At 46.2% G+C, this 13,908-nt stretch overlaps 1 pseudogene; it reads left to right on the top strand.

Moving 5' to 3' along the window:
• The first annotated feature begins 1,636 nt into the window (after positions 1 to 1,636).
• LOC136662897 (5S ribosomal RNA) lies at positions 1,637 to 1,757 on the top strand (annotated as a pseudogene).
• Positions 1,758 to 13,908: the final 12,151 nt, after the last annotated feature.

Below are 13,908 nucleotides of genomic sequence, written 5' to 3'. Positions count from 1 at the left end.
CAAAAAAGATCCGTGCAAAACTCCATAAATCATAAGGATGAGTGCTTTTATTGGTTATTGTTATATATTCTGTTGTTGTTTTTCTTTTAATGTATTGCGACGACCTATGGTTTTAAGCAAATAAATTGAATTGAATTGAAATTGAATTGAATTTGGTATCTGCAGGAGGTCATGGATCCAATCCCTTGCAGATACTGAGGGCCAACTGTACAAAAGAGGGGTGCCTGCTGCATTTGGGGAGATGTGAGCACAGTCCTCCAGACAGAAAAAGTTTCCCTCCACATACGAAGGGTGTCAGCCAAGCTAGCCTTTTCCCTGAGAGTCCAGTTTGCTATGTGGAGGGAATGTTCTAAAACGGCAGAACACTGAGAGTGATCCTATTTGGCCCTCATTTCCCTCTGCTCTGTTTTGCAGTATACTGGCCAAGCTCTCTCTCTCTCTCTCTCTCTCTCTCTCTCTCTCTCTCTCTCTCTCTCTCTCTCTCTGATATGTGTTCATGTGCATGAACATAGCAGATGCCAGTCTGAGCATGTATTTGTGTGCACCTAGGGGCCACTTTTGTGGTTGTGGGTGTTATTAAAAATCACTTATATTTCACAAAGTGCTGTAATTTCACTTGGCAAAAGCAAGTAAGGTCTGTTCCATATGACTACCTTGGGGTTGCAAAAGCTTGGCAGAGAGCAGGGTTTTTGTTTGTTTGTTTGTTTGTTTTACGTCTGTGTGTCTAAGCATGCATGTGTGCCCAGTAACCTTAGGGAGGCAGTAAAGGTCAACCAGTAGGGATGCATCCCAGCAGTCAACCTGAAATCAAGGCAAACTTTTGCCCATGTTCCAAGGTCATTTACAAAAGCTTGAGCCTCTGTGAACCATCATCAGTTCAGTTTCTCCCAATTGCTCACGCATGCCCATGAAAGGTTGAACCATCTCAATCATCGGTGGCATGCAAAAGAATGAATGAAAAAGCTGCCAACTAGCTCACAAAAGTTCAGACTTTTGGGGACATGCTTTTGAGCTTGATTTGAATCCGCTCACAAACTGTTAGGCCATGTTTATGGGGAAATGCTTGCAGCATCTCTGCTAGTTTCTGGCGTCAGTTCAGGAATGAGTGAATGTGAACTAGTGGAACCAGAAAAGGAAAGGGAGAGTGGAGAGTGGTTCCGATGAACTGGGAGAAGTTGCATAGCCTGTTGTAAATAGAACTACACTCATAAGAACATAAGAACAGCCCCGCTGGATCAGGCCATAGGCCCATCTAGTCCATCTTCCTGTATCTCATTGCCCACCAAATGCCCCAGGGAGCACACCAGATAACAAGAGACCTGCAAGGCTTCCTGGGAATTGTAGTTAAGAACATAAGAACAGCCCCACTGGATCAGGCCATAGGCCCATCTAGTCCAGCTTCCTGCATCTCACAGCGGCCCACCAAATGCCCCAGGGAGCACACCAGATAACAAGAGACCTCATTCTGGTTCCCTCCCTTGCATCTGGCATTCTGACGTAGCTCATTTCTGAAATCAGGAGGTTGTACTTGCACATCATGGCTTGTCCCAGTGCCAGTGTGCTCAGGGTCCTGGGGCAAAACCCCATACTGGATGCCCATAGCTCCACCCCAGATGGTACATTCCACACTGCCAACACCATCAGTTGACTGTTACCCTGCACATGCCCGATCTCGTCTGATCTTGGAAGCTAAGCAGGGTCAGGCCTTGTTAGTACTTGGATGGGAGACCGCCTGGGAATACTGGGTGCTGTAGGCTTATACCATAGTCTTTCGAGACTGAAGGTTGCCAACCATCACCATCAATACTGAACCCCAAAACTGAGGGTTCAGGGGTCAGCCTTGCTGCAAGAGTCCTTGGGCTGCGCCTGACTTGAGTAAGCCTTGATGCCATCGAGTCCTTGGGCTGCGCCTGATTTGAGCAACCCCTGATGCCACCACCTGTTCCTTCTGAAGAAGCAGGTGCACAGCTTGGAGGAACTTTTTGATGTCCCTGCAGCTGCCGGTGGATATGTGGCAACTGTGGGTTCCTAGGGCGACCAAACAGCTCCTGACAGTACCTAATGAAGAATCCCATTTCTGTATTGTTTCAGTCTGTCAGCCAAGAAAACCAAAGTTCAAAACCCTGCTTTGATATTCACATACATCTTTGGCTGAGGGGTGTGCATGTATGCTGTACCCTGGCTGCCTGGGTAATGGATGAGTTGGTTTATATGCTGGTGAGCGGGAGGCAGATTGCCACTGGGCATCTCAGTTGCCTTGCCCTGTCATTCATCTTCATCTCTCCCACTTCCTTCCTATATGGCCCATCACTAGAAGAATTTGAAAGAAGCCTCATCCAGGTCTGCAAATATGTTCCAAACTTCTTGTTCTTTTGCATCGGGGTCCTAGGGACCACAGTGGATGTGTTTTATTCAGACACAGCTCCCTTGTTTTTAAAATTCTGATGCAGCACCCTGGCCAAGAGTTATAGCCAGAAGCCCCTGGAGCTAGTTTTCAGAGCAACATGCAGATGTGGAGTTAGCGGCAAACACAGAATTAAAAACATCCAAATTATTGAGTGGAAGGGACTGTGACTTATCTACCACTGAGGATGCTAACAGGTCTTCTCTGTCTTTTGGATACAGGACCTTTTAGTTTCAAGGTGAAGTATTTTTGTGAGGTCCAACTACTGCAAGATAGTGAGTCAGTTCTTAAGGTCATCACTCCTCTTAGGCTTTTGCTGGAGCTGAATGTTTGTGTGTGGGGGTGTCTCTGTGTATTTATGGAGAGGTGTTCTGCTTTGCTATTAGATTTGCCACTTGTATTTATGCTTCTTAACTACAATTATATTAGGGATTGTAGTTGGTTTATAGACTCTGCCTTTGCCAGGCACTGACCTGGGTTTTGAGGTTGGACTGTAGCAGTGATGTTTATGCTTGGGTCTTTTCTTGATCATTTTATGTGATTTCAAATGTTTGCTCTGGGTCACCTTAGGCATTTTTTTAAACGATGGAAAATGGTGGGATAGCAGTTTTAAATACATGCATAAATTGTAAATGTATTCTTTAATAACATCCATCTATAATGAAACAAAGGCAATGTTGAGCCTGAGAATTGGAACTTAGCTTCCCTTGCAAAGCTGCAAGAAATGTTGGGGTTTACCTTTTGCACAGCAAAACGTCTTGCACCAGCTTTGCCAGTGGTTTATCAATGCAACAACCATGGTTGTGTGAATAAATAATAATAATAATAATAATAATAATAATAATAATAATAATAATAATAATAATAATAATAATACAGGTATTTATATACCGCCTTTCTTGGTTGTCAGATTTCTCCTCAGACTTTAATTCAAGGCGGTTTACATAGGCAGGCTATACTAAATCCCAATAGGGATTTTTACAATTGAAGAAGGTTCTGTCTTTCAAGAACCACAACATTTCAGATGGATCGTTAATGATCTGGAATCACATTCTGGCTTCCATTTTCCTCCCACACAGGCTGACAGCGGCCAAAGAGCAGGTGGAATAACTCAGCTAGGCTTGTCAGCTGCTTCAAGGTCTCGCCGTTCACGGTGCCGGTGGCCTTGAACTGGTGACCTTCGTATGTTATCTTCAGGCAAACGGAGGCTCTACCCTCTAGACCAGACCTCCTGCCTCCTGAATCCGTCTTTAAGCATACTAACCCACTTATGCTGGTTTAATTCATCGAGCTACCATGATTCCCACAGTGCTACTTGCCATGCGAATCTGTACTTGATCCATGGAGCTTATCTGCTCTTTGTGTCAATTTTGGTTGTACAAATAGTGTCTGCCTATCTTGGGAACCGAGGAAGGAAGGGGGAAAAAAGGCACAAAAGGAGGGATTGGCTTCTAGAACCATCAAGCAACACAAGCGGAGAGACTCACAGCTGTCCACACCGCACTGATTGGAACCAGGAGGAAGAAGCATGTAATGTATTCAGTATGCAGAACTAAATTGGCACTAATATGAGACTGGTGCAGGGGGTGGGCAGTGAGAAATTTGCACTAAGCTGCAGGCACTTGGCAGAAAGCGGCAACTAGAAACACTAAACAAACAAGCACTGTATCTCCACAACCCTGGAGAGCTGGGACAACCAGTCTTTAGGGTTGCCAAGGGACTGTCATGTGTTACAAGGATCCTATCCAGAGCTATAGAAAATAACATGCATCCAATATGTAGACTGGCATGGATGATGGTTACACGTCCAGATATCTATTCAGTGGGCTCACAGTATGCAAGCAGTGAGAAGATGTGGCCAGTCTTGGCTTCCCAGCACAAGAAAACTGGAGGAGAAAACTACATGTGTGATTGTCTCTTGATTGTGGCTCTTGAAAGTGCAGTGTGGTTAGGAGTGACACTGACTTTCTCTTTTGCCAAAATATGCAAAGGAACGCCTTGTTCGAAACCCTTCCCACTCCCCATAGAATTGCTTTTTAAAAAGAATACCATATGACATATCTGTTGATTCTATGCATTCTGCATGTTTGTGCAAAAATAGGCATGTAAAAACTTTGCAACATTTTATGGCACCAGCTATCTGAGTAGAAAATACATGAAAATACTGGGGGTGGGGGGAATATTTAAATATTTCTTTTTCAGTGATGGAAATGAAAAATCTGGTTTTAAGAGAAGAGAGAGAGGGGTAAAAATAAAAGAAAGTTGTCAGTTTTGAATTGAAATGGAAACAGAGATTGGACTGTCCCTAAAGAATGAAGTTCATTGGGCTGACCTTCCTTGGGCCATTCTCTCTCTCTCTCTCTCTCTCTCTCTCTCTCTCTCTCTCTCTCTCTCTCTCTCTCTTAGGCTGGTCTATCTCACAGGATTGTCATTCAGATGAAATGAGCAGGAGGAAAATTATGTACACGCCCTGGGTTCTGTAAACCAAGGAAAAATATATAATTGATAAAATGGGTATGGGAAGAGAAGGAAGAAGATGGAGAAATTGAGAGGGAATAGAAAAAAATGCTTGGAGAAAGCCTGATAGATTTGGGGGGGGGAGAAGAGAGAGAGAGCGAGAGAGAGAGAATGACGCAAGCAACTTTGCCTCCTTCTGTCCTTTCTGACTTCTGTTCATCCCACAGGTTTTTTTTTTTTTTAATAGTCTCCTGTTCCTGTGATTCTCACTCTGACACTCGAATTAAATCTGAGAAGGGAAGTGTCACACTGTGAAGCCCCAGATCACTGCCTGGCATGCTGATAGCATGGGGAAGGGGGGGCACAAGGTGAGAGCTTGCATGTGTTGTCAATCCATTCCTCTTCCTGCAGCAAACGAAAGCTCCATTTGCAGTTTCTTTGCTGTGACAATATTTCAGTTGCAGGACAAATATCCCCAAGGGAGTCTCTCATATTGCAATTTGTTCAGAGAAGTGGGGGCTTCTGACTTTAGGAGGGAAAATGGGTCTTCACTAGGGATTTGCAAGCAGGGGTTTCCCCTACGACAGTTTCACATTCAGAAAAAAGAAGTGTGGTACAGCCCCCCAAGGACTACTAGGGAATGGCATGTAGAAACAAATTTCAGGCTTCCTCTTACGGCAAAATATCTGAGACTCATGAAGGGAAGCCAGACAAGTTTCTATAAGACGTGAATTCTCCCTAGAGGTTTCTGCATTTCCCTAAATTAGCAGAGAGGAAGCTAAGAATATTTAAATAAAATGCAATTCCCCATTGCATTCTGGAAAGTAGGGCATGCATTCCCAAGAAAAATGGCACCCAATTATATTTCTAGTGCCACAGTGGTCAACACCAATGCAAAACAATGCAGAATTTGACTCATACTTCAGTCATTAAGACCATTCTTTTCTCTAATTCAGAAATACAGCTTCTGCGTCACAGGACATGACATTCGGTTTGGCCAGCCTTGCAGGGCATTGCATCGGAGGAAAGTCTAATGGCTGCTTCTTTGGGGGGCAAAAAAAGCAATAATGGTTCAACCACTTATGGGACTTCCCATGTCCTTTGCGTACATGCACTTTGCCATATGTTTACAGAACTCACAACATGGTGTATTGTTGTGCGACGCTAAAGTAGTGTGCCTATGCGTGAGCATGACCCAGGGTTGAAATATTTACACCCATTTCTGGCTTACCCATAGACATCTTCAGATGTTCATATATATGGAGGGAGACAGGTCATGATAGCAGGGTTTGTCTTAATCTGTACACTTACGTACCTCTTATTTAGAGCTCATTTCATTGCAGTTTCCTTCCTCACTTCCATGGGCAAAAGAAGGGCAGGGTTCACAGCAATGTGCAATAAACTTTGCAAGTGCTGGAACAAAATGCACACAATCTCCATCAGCCATTTCTTTTTATAGGGCTTTTGGGGGGGGAGGGGTTTCCTTTCCTATTGGCTACTCCAATGATGCAAAAACGTAGCTCAGTTCTCTGGCTGATGCCCTAAGCCATGATCAGGTGGGCAGATTTGACCAATCAGTAGGTGTGAGCAAAAGCTAGTGGGAGTACTAGTGGTTCCTGCCTGGATCTCTCAGATCCAGATGTTGGATGCACTGGCATTGTTGATATCCATTCCTGCTCAAGCCTTCAGTGGACCTGAAGATTACCATGGTCATAGTGACAGAGCTGTCCAGGACTGAGCAAAAAGGCACGCACCTGGAGGTGGACATTATTGAGACATATAAAATTATGCATGGGATGGATACCGTGGATAGAGGGGTGCTCTTTTCCCTCTTGCACAACACAAGGACCAGGGGGCATCCACTACAATTGAGTGTCGGGAGCGTTAGAACAGAACAAAGAAAATATTTATTTACCCAATGTGTAATTAATCTGTGGAACTCCTTGCCACAGGATGATGTGGTGACTAGATGCCTTTAAAAGGGGATTGGACAGATTTCTGGAGTAAACATCTATCAAGGATACAAGCTATGATAGGTATGTGCAACCATCCAGCTATTCCTCAGGCAGGCACAATCTGGCAAAAACTACATTGCAGCTACAATCCTATCCACACTTACCTGGAAGTAAACTCCATTGACCATAATGGGACATGCATATGATACCAGCAAGACCCGGGATCAGAGAAAAGTGGAGGAATTTGCACAAGCACTTGAGGAATCTCTTCCAGGCCTGGCCGACGCAAATGCATCCAACAGATGGGAACATTTCAAGAATACCGTTTACAACACAGTCTTGTCCATATTCGGCAAGAAGACCAACAAGGCGGCAGACTGGTTTGAAGCCCACTCTGAGGAGTTGACACCAGTCATTGAGGAAAAGAGGAGAGCTCAAGCAGCATACAAGGCCTGTCCCAGTGAGCGCAACCTGCAGGTCCTCCGAACTGCTCGCAGCAAAGTCCAACAGACTGCCAGGAGATGTGCTAACGACTACTGGCTCCAGCTCTGTTCCGAGATACAGATAGCAGCTGACACGGGCAACATCAAGGGGATGTATGATGGTATCAGGCAGGCCCTAGGTCCAACACAGAGGAAAGTTGCCCCTCTGAAGTCTGCCACAGGCGAGGTCATCCAGGATCGGGCGCAGCAGATGGAACGCTGGGTGCAGCACTACTCTGAGCTATATTCCAGAGAAAATGTAGTCACCGAAGAAGCACTGAACAACATTGAGTGCCTGCCTGTGCTGGAAGAGCTTGACAGTGAACCAACCCTAGAAGAACTTCACGTGGCCCTGGACTCCCTTGCCTTTGGCAAGGCACCTGGAAAAGACAGCATCCCTGCTGAAGTCCTAAAATGCTGCAGAGAGATCATCGTCACTGAGCTGCATGAAATCCTCTGTCTCTGCTGGAGAGAAGGTGGAGTACCTCAAGACATGAGGGATGCAAACATCATCATGCTGTACAAGAACAAAGGTGACAGGGGTGACTGCAACAACTACCGCGGCATCTCTCTCCTTAGCGTTGTAGGAAAGCTGTTTGCCCGAGTTGTACTAAAGAGGCTCCAGGTACTTGCAGAGAGCGTCTATCCAGAATTGCAGTGTGGATTCCGAGCCAACAGGTCCACCACTGATATGGTATTCTCCCTTAGACAACTGCAGGAGAAATGCAGGGAACAATGACAGCCACTCTTTATAGCCTTCATAGATCTCACAAAGGCTTTCGACCTGGTCAGCAGAGACGGCCTCTTCAAGATTCTCCCCAAGATTGGATATCCATCCAGGCTCCTCAGCATCATCAGATCTTTCCACAAGGACATGAAGGGCACTGTTGTCTTCAATGGCTCCACATCAGACCCTTTTGACATCCGAAGCGGAGTGAAGCAGGGCTGTGTTCTTGCACCAACCTTGTTTGGGATTTTCTTCGCTGTCCTGCTGAAGCAGGCCTTTGGAACTGCAACAGAAGGCATCTATCTCCGGACCAGATCAGACGGAAAGCTCTTCAACCTCTCCAGACTGAGAGCAAAATCCAAAGTCCAGCTGAAATGTCTGCGTGACTTCCTCTTTGCCGACGATGCAGCTGTCACTACCCACTCTGCCAAAGATCTCCAGCAGCTCATGGATCGTTTTAGCAAGGCCTGCCAAGATTTTGGACTGACAATCAGCCTGAAGAAAACACAGGTCATGGTTCAGGATGTGGACTCACCTCCCTGCATTACAATCTCTGAGCATGAACTGGAGGTTGTCCATGACTTTGTGTACCTTGGCTCAACGATCTCCGACACTCTTTCTCTCGATACCGAGCTAAACAAGCGCATCAGTAAAGCAGCTACCACGTTTTCCAGACTCACAAAGAGAGTCTGGTCCAACAAGAAGCTGACGGAACTTACCAAGATCCAGGTCTACAGAGCTTGCGTCCTGAGTACACTTCTGTACTGCAGCGAGTCATGGACTCTTCGCTCACAACAGGAGAGGAAACTGAGCGCTTTCCACATGCGCTGCCTCCGACGCATCCTCGGCATCACCTGGCAGGACAAAGTTCCAAACAACACAGTCCTGGAACGTGCTGGAATCCCTAGCATGTATTCACTGCTGAAACAGAGACGCCTGCGTTGGCTTGGTCATGTCGTGAGAATGGATGATGGCCGGATCCCAAAGGATCTCCTCTATGGAGAACTCGTGCAAGGAAAGCGCCCTACAGGTAGACCACAGCTGCGATACAAGGACATCTGCAAGAGGGATCTGAAGGCCTTAGGGGTGGACCTCAACAAGTGGGAAACCCTGGCCTCTGAGTGGCCCGCTTGGAGGCAGGCTGTGCAGCATGGCCTTCCCCAGTTTGAAGAGACACTTTGCCAGCAGTCTGAGGCAAAGAAGGAAGGCCCATAGCCAGGGAGACAGACCAGGGACAGACTGCACTTGCTCCCAGTGTGGAAGGGATTGTCACTCCCGGATTGGCCTTTTCAGCCACACTAGACGCTGTGCCAGAACCACCTTTCAGAGCGCGATACCATAGTCTTTCGAGACTGAAGGTTGCCAATACAAATGATTGGGCTCTCTGCCTAAATGGGACTAGGTCATTGCAACTTCAGTCCCATCTCATTCCTTTCAATGGGGATAACCTAGTTTTTCTTCTGCTGGATTGAACCTCATGCCTTCCACCTACAGCTCATGGTTTGCAACCTCAGAGCTACAGACATGATACCTAACAAAACAGCAGGGATGCTTAAGGAGCTAAATTTACTTCATTTTCAAAACTGCAGCTGGGGGGGGGGAAATGAGGGGCCATTAGGCTGTCAGTCATCAGAGAGCTTTGCAGGAACATCAGCAGTTCATGTTTTTCTTTATTGAGACATTAAGTATGTCAAGACCAGTGATAAATGTCTGGCTCAGATTAGAAGATTAGGGAAGAGGCAGGTGGAAAGCGGGGGGGGGGGGAGCATCTCTTAGCACCCAGTTCTAAGGGGTCTATGCCACTGATTGGTGACTCTTCCAATCAGGCTTCAAACTGGTGTTAAAAACACACACACACACACACACACACACACACACACACACACACACACACAATAAATTATCCTTCTCCCACCAACTTGGAAAATAGCTTGGGGAAAAAATACAAATTTAAAGCTATTTAGGACACTGTTGCACATCCCTCCTCCAAATCCACTCCATTAGCAACATACGATTCTTCTTTGTCCACCCAAATGCGGGAGGACTCTTTCCCTCTCCCCTCTCTGAGGCCGTGGCTCCATGCGAGATCCAAGGCTGGAGTGGCACAGTTCACATTGCTCCCAGGTGATCTCATACTACAGGGCATTCTAGGAGCTACCCAGAAACCCCAGCACCCGCGCAATCCAAGCAAAGGCTGAGCTGCCAATGTCCAGCTCAAGACATACCTCTGAGAGAATCAGAAAGACTCAGACAGAGTTTTGGAGAGACTATAGCTTGCAGTAGCAGGCAGCTCAGTCTCCCCTGTGATCATACAACCACTCAGAAACTAGGTGGAGCATGTGTGCAGTCACAGGAGAGACGTAACTGATAGGACAGGGGAAATTCTGCCTCCCCTGGCTCTGGTGGTGTAGTGGTTTGGGAGGTGGACTTAGACCTGGAAGATTTAGGTTCAAATCCCCCCTCAGCTATGAAGCTATCTGGGTGACCTTGGGCCAGTCACTTTCTCTCAGCCTCATCTACCTCACAGGGTTGTTGTGAGGACGAAAGGAGGGGAACAGCTGTGTACACCCTCTGAGCTCTTTGGAGGAAGGGCTGTATAAAAATGAGAAAAATAAATAATGTCCCTGCTGCATGCCAGATGCAAGAACTGCTGGAAAATATTTTGTAATTGGTTCCCTGCTTGCCTATTGCTTCTAGCATCACCAGACGAGACCTTCCCAACACTCATCTCAAATCTGGATGCCTGAAGTCAGTATCTCAAAACTTCCTGGATCTTTAATTTCTGGTTGTCCAAGATGTGACTCAACATTACACTGCAGTCTGCACTTGTCCCTGGCCTTGTACCTGCAAAGTATCACCAGCTGTCAGGAAGCACAAGAAGTAGGTCAATGGAAGTGTGTCTGCATCATCAGGGAGTCTCAGTCCCTTTTCTGCTTTCCTCTTGAAGGAAAGAGCATGGAACCTGGACCCTTAACTGCAAGGGAGAAGGGGCAGAATCTTCTGCAAATCATCAGAAGAGTTTGCTCTAGATTGCCATCTTCACCATCAATCAGCCCCAGATTCTAGCTCCACCTCTCTGAAGGGTAGTGACAGGAACCCAGACTGTGGCTGCAATCCTAACCACACTTTCCTGAGAGTAAGCCCCATTGAACAAAATAGGACTTACTTCTGAGTAGACCTGGTTAGGATTGTGCCCAAAATCCTCAACAGCCAAGAAGCAGAAAAGGCTGTCCAACACACACCAAGATATCCCTTATTGCCAAACTTCTTTTAAAAAAGGGTGTCAAACTTTTTAGAGGCTGCTGCCTGGTTTATAAATGCCAGGGGATGTGGGTATAATGGTGATTGGGCAGCAGTGCTCCCCCCCCACATGCAGCAGCTAGTTTAACCCTTGATGCATATAGCCTAATCCAGTGTTTCTTGAACTGTGGGTCGAGACCCACTAGGTGGGTCGCGAGCCAATTTCAGGTGGGTCCCCATTCCTTTCAATATTTTATTATTAATATATTAGACTTGATGCTACCATGGTATGTGACTGCATTTGGGGAAATGTGACAGATCTGTACTTTTAACGGGCTACTATGTTTATGCTTTTTACTCTTAGGTAAGTGTGGGTAGGATTGCAGCCTAGAATTGTTAAAAATTTCCCTGCTTGATGATGTCACTTCCTGTCATGACATCACTTCCGGTGGGTCCCAACAGATTCTCATTCTAAAAAGTGGGTCCTGGTGCTAAATGTGTGAGAACCACTGGCCTAATCTGCCTTGTCAGTTTCACAAACCACCAAAAATTGGGTCACAAACCATGGGTGAGTCCTGGACCCACAGTTTAAGAACTGCTGCCTTATTGTATTGTACCTTTATATTTTAATTACAAACTTGTTTTGGAGCTAGTCTTGGCTGAAAAACAGGTTATAAATCAATAAATCAACAGGTTATAAATCAATAAATCATTTACATTTATCTTGTTGCGTAGATTGATCTGTGGGGGACGCTTGAGGGTTCCTGGCCTTACAGGGCAATCCTGTGCATGTCTACCTGGAATTAACTCCAATTCAACTCAATGGAACATACTCCCATGTAAGTGTGTATAGGATTGCAGCCTTTAGACGTGGTAGATTTGCCACTGGATCTCACCCAAAATATTAAAAAGTAAATGATTCAGACAAAACATCTGAGAAATGAACGTATTTGTTCACCCTCCCCCTAATCTTCTTCCCAACCCCAGTTTGTCAAAGTGCCCTGCCGGTCTCCCCAGAGCCCCACACTCTTTCAAGAAAGTGTAAGAAAGTCTCTTTTTAGACATTCTCCTTGGCTGGCCTGTTTATTAAGGCAGCTAATTCCCCTGCCTTGCGGAGGAAAATATCTTTCTTTTTCTGTCACACTTCACTCGATCTTTGTCCTTTTTGTTTAGGAAGAAGAGGAGCCGCAGACTTTAGAGGTGGTTTTGATATTAAAGTCAGTGTCCCATACTGGTAAGAACAAGATATAATCTATGTGTGTGCTGAAGAGGCATTAAGTTACCTGAATATAAAGGAGGGCTTGCATCTCTGGTACTGAGCCCAGGGAATTACTGTACAAGCAAAGCTTCCCCCTTTTCGTTCATGTGTGAATTGCCCTCCCTGCTGTGCGCCTCCAGAAATATCTTCCAAGTGTTCTTTGGTTTTCTTGGACAGAATGAAACCCCCTCCATCAAACTCTGCCTCATCCGAGTCCCAAATTGTGTACGGGGCCATGCTGCGCATTCCATCATTCCCCAATTGTTGCACACAAGTGCCTGGCTGAGCATCAGTCACTGAATTCCAAATCCTGAGCATCTCATGGTGATGGTGGAAGGTGAGAGATATCAACTACCTTATGCTCAAGTCATTCGCCCCCCCTCCCAAGGCCTGAAAGGGCTCACGTCATCATAGGCACTGTTGATCCCAAGAGCATTTGTCTGCAGTCTTCCTTGTTGCCCAGATCCCACAACTAAACTGAATGCTGTCTGTCAAAGCATTCATGTCACTGCTGCTGCTTTCATTGCTCTCATCAGGGGAGAGAGAGCACTTCCCACATGGTCCTCCTGGCCACCTCCACTTACTGTCCCTGCCTGTCTTTGAAGAAACATGACAATGGGTGCAACAGCATGCATCAGGGGATTCGAGCACTAGTGTTGGCGGGGTCACACCCCTTCTTTCCAGGGGTTGCTTGCATCCAGCCAGGCTGACTGACCTGGGAAGCAAGAAGAGGGTCATAATGCTGGATAAAACAGCTGAGCAACTGTAGGACTGATGCTGATCCTGAAGTACCACTGTTAATTCCCCCAGCTCATCACTCAATACACCTATTCCACCTGGAGTCCCAGCTAGGCTAACTGGATACAGTGAATGATAAAACTGTGAAGTTTAGTTGCACTGCTGAGAGTCAGCAGGTGACATTTCCCCCCTCCCCCCCCCCCCAAAAAAAATTTAGGTATAGCTGGACTTACTTATGCGAGTCATATGTCAGAGGACTCATTGGTATGCTCTCAGTGCACTTAGGGTTCAATCCTATCCAACTTTCCAGCTCCGGTGTAGCCACAATGCAGCACCATAAGAACATAAGAACAGCCCCACTGGATCAGGCCATAGGCCCATCTAGTCCAGCTTCCTGTATCTCACAGCAGCCCACCAAATGTCCCAGGGAGCACACCAGATAACAAGAGACCTCATCCTGGTGCCCTCCCTTGCATCTGGCATTCTGACATAACCCATTTCTAAAATCAGGAGGTTGCGCATTCACATCATGGCTTGTACCCCATAATGGATTTTTCCTCCAGAAACTTGTCCAATCCCCTTTTAAAGGTGTCCAGGCTAGATGCCATCACCACATCCTGTGGCAAGGAGTTCCACAGATCAACCAC

The sequence above is a fragment of the Tiliqua scincoides genome, chromosome 11 (assembly GCF_035046505.1).
Source record: "Tiliqua scincoides isolate rTilSci1 chromosome 11, rTilSci1.hap2, whole genome shotgun sequence".
NCBI classification, from domain to species: Eukaryota; Metazoa; Chordata; class Lepidosauria; order Squamata; family Scincidae; genus Tiliqua; species Tiliqua scincoides.
This window is presented reverse-complemented; position numbering and strand designations above follow the sequence as displayed.